Below are 13,376 nucleotides of genomic sequence, written 5' to 3'. Positions count from 1 at the left end.
TTTCTAAGAAAAAAATAAACCAACGAAAACACTTGTTTTGATTAAAATACAAAACAAATACTGTTTGACCGCAGTGGTTCAGCCGTAAGACTAAAGGCATAAGTCTGAAAAAAACCTGTTCAATACCCGTGGTGAGTACAACACTGATAGCTTATTCTGTAGCTTTATGGTTAACTAAAAACAAACAAAAAGCTGTTTGTTTCCTTGTAACCTTAAATTAAGAAACGAAGTAGAAACAGTTATTCAAATAAACATAAACTACACTGTTGTTAACCCTACTTTTTAATGCCCATACCGTATATTGGTTTGTTGGCACAAAACTACACACTGGGATATCTGTGTTCTGCCCACTACGGGTATGAAAACCCGGTTTTTAATGTTGTAAGTTCGCAGACATATCGCTGTGCCAGTGGGGTCCCTCGACACAGTATATTGGGTCCTTCAAGTAGTGTATTTTATTGATTTAAAAATCTCACCGTGCTGAACATAAATGGGTCTCAGTATTTGGTTCAGCACGAGCTTGGACAAATTGGGGTCAAGTCAGATGACTACCTCCGTATTCTATCTAAATGGTCCGGTTGTTTTTGCAGTTTCACAACTTTTAATGCAAAAAATTATATGGTCGAAAACCTAGGATTATCTTTATTCTACAATCTTTTTTGCCTTGATAGTTATATTGTATCAATGTTGTTGTTTGCTGTTGTTTAGAATTAAGCACAAAGCTACACAATGGGTTATCTGTGCTCTGCCATCCACGGATATCGAAACCAGGATTCTAGCGGTGTGAGTTGGCAGACGTACCGCTGTTTCACCAGGGGGGCGTATTGTATCAGATTGACTCTGTCGTCTTTTCTTTTCACTTTGGAATAAAATGAATTTAAAGATGTATGAGAACTGAGTAGAATTTGCATGTCTCGTGAGATTGTCATGTTTTCTTAAGACTTCCAATCCTGTATCTTTTTTCTCTGAAACATTGCCAGTTTAAATCAGAAATGTATATCAGACTGTACGAACTTACTGATGATATTAAACCTCATATATTCATCTATGGTGCAGTTTGGTAGAAACTGAAATTGAATTTAAAAGGTATGTAATGTACTTTTGTTTTTTAACCATCAGACAAAAATACTGAAGTAAAAGGTACCCCTTTAATCAGCTACAATAATAAAACAAAATGACACCTCTTTACTTAGCGACAACAATCAAACAGAAAAATGTCCCTTTACTTGGGTACAATAATCAAACAGAAATATATTGCACTTAAAAGATAAAAAGCATCTGGTTTTGCCTTTATAGGATTTATTTCTTAACAACTTTAATTTGAAAAAAAAAGTTACAATTAATATTAACTTTTTATAAATATTGTAATTAAGCTCAATGGTTAACTTAGGTTAATGTGCTTATTTCGGAAACCATATACTAGATTGCTATGGCCAGGCTTGGTTTGCGTTTGGTTGCTTTGTTATAATGTCGAACAACGATCTGCACTCTTGATCGGTAGTGAGACAACGTTAAGTCTTTGGGCTTACAACACTAAAAGTGGGGGCTCGATTCCCCTTGATAGACACAGCAAATAGTCCGACGAGCCTTTGGTATAATAAATACACACACACACACACACACACACAGTCTGCAGATTTGATCTCTGTTTCTTAATTTCAAGCACAGCAGTTCTCTCATTTCTACATTGTAAACTTAGTGTAAAGAGGTTTTATAATAATAAATAAACTAAAAATGATTGTTTGTTCGTATTTTTAATTTCGCGCAAAGCTACACGAGGGCTGTCTGCGCTAGTCGTTCCTAATTTAGCAGTGTAAGACTAGAGGGAAGGCAGCTAGTCGTTATCACCCACAGCCAACTCTTGAGCTACTCTTTTACCAACGAATAGTGGGATTGATCATACATTATAACGTCCCCAAGGCTGAAAGGGCGAGCATGTTTAGTGTGAGGGGGATTCGAACCTGCAACCCTCAGATTACGAGATGAGTACCTTAACCACCAAGCCAAGAACTAATAATGAATTTAAACATCGTGTATAAAAAATAACAGTAGGTTGTTCTAACCCGTTTTATCTCTCTACCCAGACTACTCATTGTCAAAGTGTGATAAACGACTTCATAACCTGTAAATTGGCTAAAGATAAAAACTCTTGTAAGCATAATTATTATAAAAAATCAAAAACACAACAATCAAAACTTTTCTCATGAGATAATTATAAGTCTATTCAATAAAACATTCTCAAAACAATAAAAATATTCAACAGTTAATCCAAATAATGGAACGTGATTACGATAAAGTCTAATTAGTTAACGTATAAAATCATTACAGAGGTCTCGAGATACGCGAAGTTACTGTTTTTCATTTCGGTAATTTTACAGCCAAGACAAAGATAAATAATAAGATGCTGTTATCTGATTACGTTCTAATGAACTTCGGATAAAGCTTTAACGAAGTAATTTTTTGTGTGTGTACCTAACCGTCAGAAGAAGCGTTCATTTAATATAACTTTATTTGGAAGATTTTAAAACAAACTCATGATAAGTCGACCGTTAATCGTCTGCTAGTTGTTCCAACGCTCCAGCCTTTTATTCGGTTCGACTAAAACAACCATGAAGTAGATTCGAATCAGCTCGAAATCTACAAAAGGAAATCTGTACGTGACAGTTTAACGATTATATGTGGAATGAACAGCGAAGTTTTTAGGCTTTCAAAGAAGGTTGATGCATTCATGCTAATGATAGGTATGGGTTTGTGTAATGCCTTCTAGCGTCCTCTGGTAGTAAAGAATAAATGTATAGCTTACTGACAGTGACATCGGCAGCGCCACTTATTTACAGTTGACTTTTTTTTTTTTTTCCACTGAGCTCTGGACACCAAACACTTACCGCCTTTATGAACAAAACTAAAAATGACTCTAAATTTGCGTTATTGTCAAAAATTAATTATCTAACCTAAACGGTAGTAACTCTTTAAAGTATTAACAAGTTCTTCCTTTCATACTTAAGCTCCACGAACTCTGGTGGATAAATTGTTAACTTTAAATTACTTAACACTGTTCAGTTTTTATTTCACTTTCACAGAGCTTCTTATGTGCACCACAGTATGAAAGTACATGATGTATATAGTTTTATGTTTAAATACTAGGATATTATTTGTTTTTGTGATCTCCTTCTCTGGTACCCAGAATATCTCATTAGTAAATCCAAGGGTTTTTAACGTTAAAAACCGGGTTCCGAGCACAACACAGATAGCCCATTGTGTTTCTATGTACACAAATATAAGCAAACGCTTGTTTCTTTCTTTTTTCTTTTGGCCCTAGTGGCTTAGCAGTAAATCTGAAAACTCATGACGCTCAAAACAGGCACAGCCCATACAGCCCATTGTGTAGCTCTGCGCTCAAAATGTAACTCTCTGTCTTTTTCCTTTTACATTAAACAAATGTTTACAAATGTTTCATAGTAGCATTTGATATACTAGTATTTTTAAAAAGCTTTAATGTGTTTATCTGCATTGTAACTTTAACTAATACATTTAAAAGTATGACGCCCGTAATAGTGTATATATTTTGAATACATATGACAAAAGAACATAATAGCATATACGACCCTACGTTATACAATGCATATTTTATTTAGTTAATATTAAAATACTACAATAACAAACTGTAAAAAAAGAAGATTGAAGTTTGTTTGTTTTGGAATTTCGCGCAAAGCTACTCGAGGGCTATCTGCGCTAGCCGTCCCTAATTTAGCAGTGTGAGACTAGAGGGAAGGCAGCTAGTCATCACCACCCACCGCCAACTCTCGGGCTACTATTTTACCAACGAATAGTGGGATTGACCGTAACATTATAACGCCCCCACGGCTGGGAGGGCGAGCATGTTTGGTGCGACCGGGATTCGAACCCGCGACCCTTGGATTACGAATCTAATGCCTTAACCCACCTGAACGTGCCGGGCCTAAGAAGACTGAAAGTGGTAAAAGTCGGTTGCGTGGAAATTTTGTTTTAGTTAAAAATGAAACGACTACACAGACTGGTAAGCTGTTCAAAACGAAGGCACGTGGAGATAATTAGTGATATCTTCGCTCATTAAGAGTATATGTGTTTATTTACGTAATATATCTTCAATAAAAAGTAAACTTTACTAACATGTGCACAATGTGATAACACTCTAACCTCAAAAACAGCTGATCAAAAAAACAAATTATTTATTTGTTTCGTTAAAGCAAAGCCACATTAGGCTATATACTGTGGGCACCGCAGAAATTGAGCCCTGGAGTTTAGCGTTATACGTTCATAGACTTACCACTGTCCCACCGAGTACAAACATAAATGTAAGGTCGGGGGCACATATGTAGAAAGAACGTTAGTTTCACTTCAGTATGCAACGGTAGCGTCCAGTCCATTTTTTTTTTATATTTCGTATTGGATAATAAAAAATGTTCACCTATTGAAAATTACGTCAAATCCACGTACATGATATACAGAAACACATTGTAGTCTATATTTTCCACTAGAGAACAGACGATGTAAAGAACTTCAAACCTGAGTGCATGTATCGTTTTAAACCGGTTTTAAAAATATTACTTATATAATTGGAATTAAAGGTTAAAGAAAGTAATGACAAAATTCAAAGAATCAAAAACTCAGAATAGAAAACAGTTTGAAAACCAAGATTGCAGAAGGTTAAAAGTTGGGGCCAAATGAGTCAAAGGGTTAATTACAACATAAGAAAAGACTAAACGTTTAAGATAGTTCCAAGTCTCGTCTCTAGCTACGGCATAAATCTGAGCCACATTACCACGATAATATATACAGCAACACTACCTTATATCTGGTGAAACAATCTCCACAGATTATCACGGGTAAATTTACGGACTCAAAGCTCAAAAATCCAAATTGTGGTTCTCTGTAGTGGACAGAATGCAAATAGTCCATTGTGAAACTTTGCACTGAAAAAAACAACAACACAAGTCAAAATTTATAGTGAGAAAAACAAATCAGTGTTATAATAAGTTATAGTTTTACATACTGACAAAACTGTTTAGTGGTAAATGTGTCACGCTGCGGATCAAAAGATCCAAGGTTAGATAAGTTGCGAACATGCTCTGCCCTTTCAGCGTAAAAGAAGATTTGAGTTAAGAAGTTAGCATCTTGTATAATAAAATTATTAGCATCTTGTATAATAATATTATCAGCATCTTGTATAATAAAATTATTAGCATCTTGTATAATAAAATTATTAGCATCTCGTGTAATAATATTACGAGTGACGAACTATTTTATCAATTGATCCACGATTAAACCTTGGTATTTAGAAAACACCAATACGAGGTACGTCAAAAAAACAAACAAACAAATAATGGAAAGCTTGCGGTCGACCTAAAAATAATTATAATTTTCCTAATGAAATATTGTATAAAAATCTCAATTAAGTCTTAGGAAAGAGATACACCAGTAAACATTAAAGCATTTAGTGAAGATTATATGAAAGTAAGGGAAGTATTGTGGGTATATAATTTTGATACAGTTTATTTAAGAAAAGATAACATGTTGAAATAATAACCATTTCTATATTTCTTCTAAAACTGAGGTTAAGGCAGTTGCACTTTGGAAAGGCAACTGGAATGAATCAGATAACGGATTTTATAATAAATAAATAATTGTATATCAGTAAATCAAAAGAACATAATTCTTTTGTATATACTTACCATTCAGAAAGACATTTTAAAAACTGACATAGTAATTCCTGTATATAAAGTTAATGTACTCAGGTGATACTAAACTATTAGAAAGTTACCAACCATTCTCCTTCTCGATTTTCTTGAAAATGACTGAAAAAGTTGTTAAACGAAAAATTGTGTTTTTAACTGTTTCTCCGCTAACCAATTTAGGTTTAGAAAACATACGGCTACTGAAAATGCAATATGAGATTTTACTTCTATAGTTTCATAAAAATTAATGATTAATTTAATATCCTCGATGAATTTCTTAGACATAAAAAGTCTTCGACACAATAAAACATAAATTCTTAATGGAAAAACTAGAAAGAAATGAATCAGAAGTAAAATGTAACAATTGATAAAATATTACTACTGAATATCAGTAGTTAAGGAACCACACGCGCAACACACCGCTGGAAGGTGAAACCCCGAATAGAATTTAGTTTGTTTTCAATTTCACGCAAAGCTACTCGAGGGCTATCTGCGCTAGCCGTCCCTAATTTAGCAGTGTGAGACTAGAGGGAAGGCAGCTAGTCATCACCACCCACCGCCAACTCTTGCCAACGAATAGTGGGATTGACCGTAACATTATAACGCTCCCACGACAGAAAGGACGAGCATGTTTGGTGTGACGGGAATTCGAACTTCATAGCTGATACGGCTTTAACATATTCAGGAAATATTCTCTATTAGAAAGGTCACAGGGCCCACAATGGCCAGGTGGTTAAGGCGTTCGACTCGTAATCTGAGGGTCACGGCTTCGAATCCCCGTCGCACCAAACATACTCGACCTTTCAGCCATGGGGCGTTATAAAGTAACGGTCAATCTCACTATTCGTTGGTAAAAGAGTAGCCCAAGAGTTCACGGTCGGTGGTGATGACTAGCTGCCTTCCCTCTAGTCTGACATTAATAAATTAGGGACGGCTCGCGCAGATAGCCCTTGTGTAGCTTTGCGCGAAATTCAAAAACCAACAAACAAATAGAAAGGACGGGTGGATAAAAATAAGAATTTATTTATAAATAACTATTTAATTTTTAATTGTTCGGAAAACTTAGTATATTAATTTTATACTTTGGTAGAATAAAGAGATTATATTGGAATTTATAGTTGTAAAGTTAACTCAAAACCACTGGTTGATAATATCATAATAAAACAAAATGTTAGTTCTCAAAATGTATTACATAAGAAAATTTGTTGGTTGATCGTTTTAAAAATGGTTTCTTATGCTTAAGCACAATTTATTTAGATTGTAGACTTTTAGTATGGGGATAGTTATATAAATCAACTTTACATTCATTTGTAGAGCACAAAATCATATTACATGTACATTAAAAAAGGTTGGAGTATTATAAATAGTTAGGAATTTTACGAATTATGTGTGTAACATTATAATGTTTCAAACACAGTGTAACTAAAAATGAAAAACATTTATATTAAATTTATTTTTGACAATTAATAAACTCGTAAATATTTAAAAATAACAAAATTTGTGTGTATATATGTGATTGTGTGAAATGGTTTTACATAAAAAAACAATTTAAATTTATGTAAAATATCTGAAGAATAAAGTTTTTCCTTATTTGCATAGTAGGAGCTTGATTGGTTTGTTTTGTTTTGAATTTCGTGCATAGTTACTCGAGGGCTATCTGCGCTATCCCTAATTTAGCAGTGTAAGACTAGAGGGAAGGCAGCTAGTCATCACCACCCACCGTCAAGTCTTGGACTACTCTTTTACCAACGAATAGTAGGATTGACCATCACATTATAAAGCCCCCATGGCTGAAAGGGCGTGCATGTTTGGTGTGACGGGGACAGGAGCTTGAAATTCAAAACCACATTTTTCATACTTTTGTCTCTTTGATATATAGCGCACAAAAGGTTAGGACTAACTCCTTATATTTCTAAACTCAAAAAGCCATTTATTTCATAATGTATCGTGGAAAATCTAAGTAAATATATTATCACGTAAGCTTATGTTACTTCGCCCTAAGAACCGTTTCATACTTACGGGAAATATATAATGTAAAATTAATTACAGTCTATCACACTAATTTAATCTAAAATGCATTAGTTCACTAAACCTTACACCGTCACTCAGCTTGGCATCATCAGGGCTTTGTTGCTTATAATGAGTTGCTACTGTCTTCTCGTACAACAATAAACCTAACTGGAAAGTGAAGAGAAACTACTTTTAAATGTCGTATGTGTATTTCAAGTTATCAGTTTATTTATATGTAATTATGATGCAATAATAACAACGCACACACACACAGATGCAAGTTTAAACAAAACTGCACTAAACTAATGTATTTGAAGAACGTTCAATTCTTATCTCGAAGGTAATTTAACGATTTGGTTTTGGTTTGAATCTCGTGCAAAGCTGCACGCCACCCACCGCCAACTCTTGTGATACTCTTTTTTGCTAACGAATAGTGGGATTGAGTGTGATATTATAACGCCCCCCACGGCTGAGAAGCGAGCATAATTGGTGAAACCAGGATTTGAAACCGCTAGCTACAAATTGCAAATGAAACGCCTTAGCTACCAGGTCAGAAACAATTGACTTGTTTGTTTGTTTTTGAATTTCGCGCAAAGCTACATGAGGGCTGTCTGCGCTAGGCGTCCCTAATTTAGCAATGTAAGGCTCGAGGGAAGGCAACTAGTCATTACCACCCTGACTTCAGCAACTAATTTAACAAAGACACATTTAATTCTAAACCTTTGATTTTAGTCAGAACTCACAAACGGATCAGACTTTTAACGATTACTTGTTTTGCTTTTACTTTCGAATTTTGGAATACTTTTTGCGTGTATTCACATGGTTTAATGTTGATATATATATATATCAACAAGGAACAGCTGGTAACCCTTACACTTTTTCTCGGGTCATAATAACACAAAGTGTAATATTACACCTGCTGAATACAAGCTGTTTTAGTAGCTATTCAGTTCCATTGTGTTGGCAGAATTATGTGAAGTTGAAGCTCGCTTTGATTTCTGCCGTCTCTAAAAGGCAAGAAATATTGTATCTATTTATCCATTGATGTGTCACAAGCAGTTTGCTACTTGTAAAAATAAGTTTTTACTCCGCGGTAAGTCGGGCTTGTATACCAATAATTTTACAGGTATAGCGAGATATATCAAATGATATGCTAATAATAATCAGGGTAACAATTCAGTTTTGTAATTACTAATATTAATTAATGTAATAATTTACTTTTGTAATTACTAATAATAATCAGGGTAGTAATTCATTTTTTGTAATTACTGATATTAATCAATGTAGTAATTCATTTTTGTAATTACTAATAATAATCAGAGTAGTAATTCATTTTTGTAATTACTAATAATGTTCAGTGAAGTTATTCAGTTTTAATTATTAATAACAGTCAGTGTTATAATTCAGTTTTATTTTATAATTACTAGTAATAATCAAGGTAATTATTTAGCTTAATTGCTTGTTAACCCTACTGAGATGCAAGCCTTTCCCGCCGAACTGTTCATGTGTTATATAACTTTTTTACATTACAATTCCTGGCGGATGAATTTAACATTTTAGACAGGCATACCACTGAGTGACAGGCAAGAGTTCTATCAGTTGATGTCTCAGGGTTAGATCGCATTAGACAAATAGCAGTTTATATATTTTTTATATGTATTATTATCATTCCTAAGATGTATATAATTATAACCAGTTATTTCTCAAACAAGTGTAAAATGAAATACTTCCAATCTGCCATAAGGCGATTTCTTCAAGTTAATGAAGCAAAAAGTAATTATTTTCAAAGAAACCTGTATCTACTATAAGGCTTAAATTCTTCACGACTAATTTCGTTTTATCTGTAGATTTGCTTCATTATTAAGCCTTGTCAAAAATCTAGTTTATTTGGGTTACATTTTTGATAATAGTTATTATTGTAACAAGTGGCTTGTATAAAGTATTTCAACATTTTCTGTTTATTTGGTTTTGGATATATAATTCTTAAAGCCTGGCATGGCCAGGGGATAAGAGCGCTCGACTCGTAATCTGAGGGTCGCAAGTTCGAATCCCCTTCGCAGCAAACATGCTCGCCATTTCAATCGTGGGGGCGTTATAATGTAACGGTCAATCCCCCTATTCAATGGTAAAAAGAGTAGCTCAAAAGTTGGCTGTGATAGTTCTCGTGTAGCTTTGCGCGAAATTCAAAAAACAAACGAAAACCCGATTATAATAATCTTACCGTTTGATATTTGCGCGTCTACCCACCCTAATCGTCCCGGCTCTTTAGTTACGGCATAGCAGTTCATAGAATGATTCCGAGTTGGGTTTTTTTTCAAGGTCAATCTTTTGGCCGATTTGGGACCTGACTACAGCCACGAGTGTTGATGATTCCCTCTTATTTTCAAGTATGAACATTTAGCTCATAGCTCCATCTCTTGACTGATCTGAGATCTAACTACAGCCGCAGCTACTGAGAAGTTCCCTTTGTTAACTGATGGGCAAGAGCAAAAGCAAACTAGTCAACAGCGCCCACTGCTAATTTTTGAAATACTCTTGTCTTACCGTATAGTCGAATCTGATTGTCATACTTCTAACGCACCCATAGTCCCAAAGTTCGGCCTACACTTTTATATCTTCACACTAACCACTGGGCCATGTTCTGCAACCTTCAATACTTGATAGTATACGTCCTACCAAGCAACAGTTCGTAATCAGAACTTCGAAGAAAATTAAAGAAGTTGAAACTATATTCTTGTCACAAGTACGGTCACATCATTGTCTTTCTACATTAACAAAATCAGAGCCAGCGAACATTTGTCATTAACTGCTTGTTTTCAACGTGTCCATTGTCACAGCCGATTACGTGCTCCGTCGCCCCCTCCACCCAACGAGAAGAGTGGAGAACACAACTCTAGTCTAGTGGTAATGGTAATAGGGTGTTGTTAGTCCATATACATGTGACCTGCCTTTGTGTTTAGAAGTAGGCCTAAACCAAAACAAGAACATAGCCGAAATGTCTTGATTATGCTTGTTGATGGAACGTTGTTTAAATTCTGTTACTCTTATGCGCACACACACACATATATAACTTTTTTTTTTTTTGAAGTAGGTAAAATTATGGCATACTCATGGATGGCGTTGGTCATTGTGGAGATCCAGGTAGAATTCATTAAAAGGGAACCCATATTGATAAGAAAACTCAAAGACAGATTAAAAGGTATAGCATCGAGAACCCTTCCATTTGTGGTACCCTGGGCAATCCCCCGGTTTGTCCAATAGGTAAAACTGTCTATGCGCATGCTTACACATGATTATTGATTCTTCATTATGTATGACATAGTCCTACCACCTAAAATTGATTTATCACTAGTGAAAATTATAAAATTGACCTCAGTTAAACTGCTCTGTTAAAAAAAAAAGCCATAGCTTGCAGTGAATTATATAAGTTGTGAACCAAAATTTTATAATTTTCATAGTGTATGGGTTGGTTTGAATTTCATGCAAAGCTACACAAGGGCTATCTGCGCTAGCCATCCCTAATTTAGCAGTGTAAGACTAGAGAGAAAGCGTCTAGTCGTCATAACCCACCACCAACTCTTGGACTACTCTTTTAACAACGAATAGTGGGATTGACCATCATATTTGGTGTGAAGGAGATCTGAACCAGTGACCCTCAGATTAAGAGTCGAGAGCCTTATTTATCCGTCATGGTGTATTGAGGAGATCTACCCTACTCTCACCTCTATCACTGTTTCTTCCGTTACAATGTCACTTTTTGATTTACTAGTGTGATGTTGCCGCTCCCTGAGTATAGATGTCACTACATACTCTTCTTACCAAAGGAATATTTTCTTTGTTCATGATTTATATTCATAACATTTTTTTCTACAAACCGTTTCTTGTCACAAAGAATCATAAGAAGTGTCAAAACGAAGTATTGAAAACATCTAAATACGATGATAGGTTAATAAAATCACTGGAAGAGAAAATTAGTTTCACTGAGATTTTATACTATATTTAGAATATTTAAAAGCTGGTCCCTTCAAGTGAAATATGAGATTTTAAGTTGTTGTTTTGAATCAAGCACAAAGCTACACAATGGGCAATCTGTGCTTTGCCCACCATGGGTTTCGAAACCCGGTTTTTAGCGTTGTAAATCCGCAGATATAACTCTGAGCTTTTAAGAAACACAAAAAAATACGTGGTTTCGATTGCAGTGACTAGCAGTTCAGCAATAATAAAATGAATTAATAAAATAAATAGCCATATTGTAAAACTCTCTGGAAATTATTCTTACAGAAGTATTGAAGTTCTTATAAAAGTATTATTTCTATACATTATGTTAAGATTTCCAATATGGCCCGGCATGGTCAAGTGTGTTAAGGCGTTCGAGGGTCGCGGGTTCGAATCCCGGTCGCTCCAAACATGCTCGTGGGGGCTTTATAATGTTACGGTCAATCCCACTATTCGTTGGTAAAAGAGTAGCCCACGAGTTGGCGATGGGTGGTGATGACTAGCTGTCTTCCCTCTAGTCTTGCACTTAAATTAGATACGGCTAGTGCAGTAACTTTGCGCGAAATTCAAAAAACAAACAAACAAACAAAAAACAACAACAAAGATTTCCAATACTGATTTCTTATCGAGTGAATATTAAAGCCCTTTTTAGTGCTTTTGTACATTTGCACATAATTTTAATAGAAAATACAACTTAGATAATTTTATTGACATCCAACAGCCAAACTTCCCAGGTAAAATTAAAAATTTATATTTTCCAGAAACACCTAAAAACAATATTTTAAACGATTTTTTCAAAGAATTTTCTCACAAAACCATTAACATAATTTCACAAAACAGAAAACTAAAAAACAATCTTACAAAAAGAGACAATTAATTCCATTAAAAACCTAAAACAAGACAAAAACATAAAAATTCTAAAAGCAGATAAAGGCAACGCTATAGTCATAATGAACACGAATGAATACATCCAAAAAATGAAGAACATCCTATCAGACACGAACAAATTTAAACCAATACACACAAATCTAACAAAGACACACAACACGCAACTAAACAAAATACTACTAAAAATGAAAAAAGCCAACACAATTTCACAAACACTTTATTCATACCTACGCAAGACCGACTCACGCACACCACAAATATACGGCATCCCCAGACCTCATAAACCAGATTGTCCATTACGACCAATAATGTCCACATATGAATCGTTTAATTACAATCTTGGTAAATACATAGTATGGGCATTCTCCAAATATGTAACATCAGCCAGCTCATTCATCAAAGACTCTTTTAATTTAAAGTCTAATCTAAATCAACTTAATCATAAAGCCTTAATGGCCAGTTTCAATGTTATATCCCTCTTTACAGAAGTTCCAACCGCTGAAGCCTGCAAGATAGCCTTAGAACTCTATATCCGAGACCCTAACCCAACTATAGACATTCCCAGCAACCAATTAGCAACCCTTATAGAATTTACCACGATTAAGACAAAATTCATGTTCAACAACCAAAACTATATACAAACAAATGGCCTAAGCATGGGCAACCCAGTATCACCAGTTCTAGCCAATATTTTTATGACACAAGTTGAAACACAAGCAATTAACACAGCATTACATCCACCACTATACTGGTACAGATATGTAGATG

The 13,376-nt window shown here is 34.8% G+C and overlaps 1 protein-coding gene across 1 annotated transcript in view; it reads right to left on the bottom strand.

Annotated features, from left to right (window-relative positions):
• Positions 1-1,126: 1,126 nt before the first annotated feature.
• Positions 1,127-13,376, bottom strand: part of LOC143248720 (uncharacterized) — a 37,798-nt gene continuing 25,548 nt past the window's right edge. Inside the window, exon 7 of the mRNA XM_076497379.1 lies at positions 1,127-4,952. The gene's annotated coding sequence lies outside the window, so the exon portion shown is untranslated. The remainder of the gene's footprint in view (positions 4,953-13,376) is intronic.

Source organism: Tachypleus tridentatus, chromosome 4 (assembly GCF_004210375.1).
Source record: "Tachypleus tridentatus isolate NWPU-2018 chromosome 4, ASM421037v1, whole genome shotgun sequence".
NCBI classification, from domain to species: domain Eukaryota; kingdom Metazoa; phylum Arthropoda; class Merostomata; order Xiphosura; family Limulidae; genus Tachypleus; species Tachypleus tridentatus.
The sequence above is the reverse complement of the archived record's forward strand: the minus strand, read 5'-3'. Positions and strand labels throughout refer to the sequence as shown.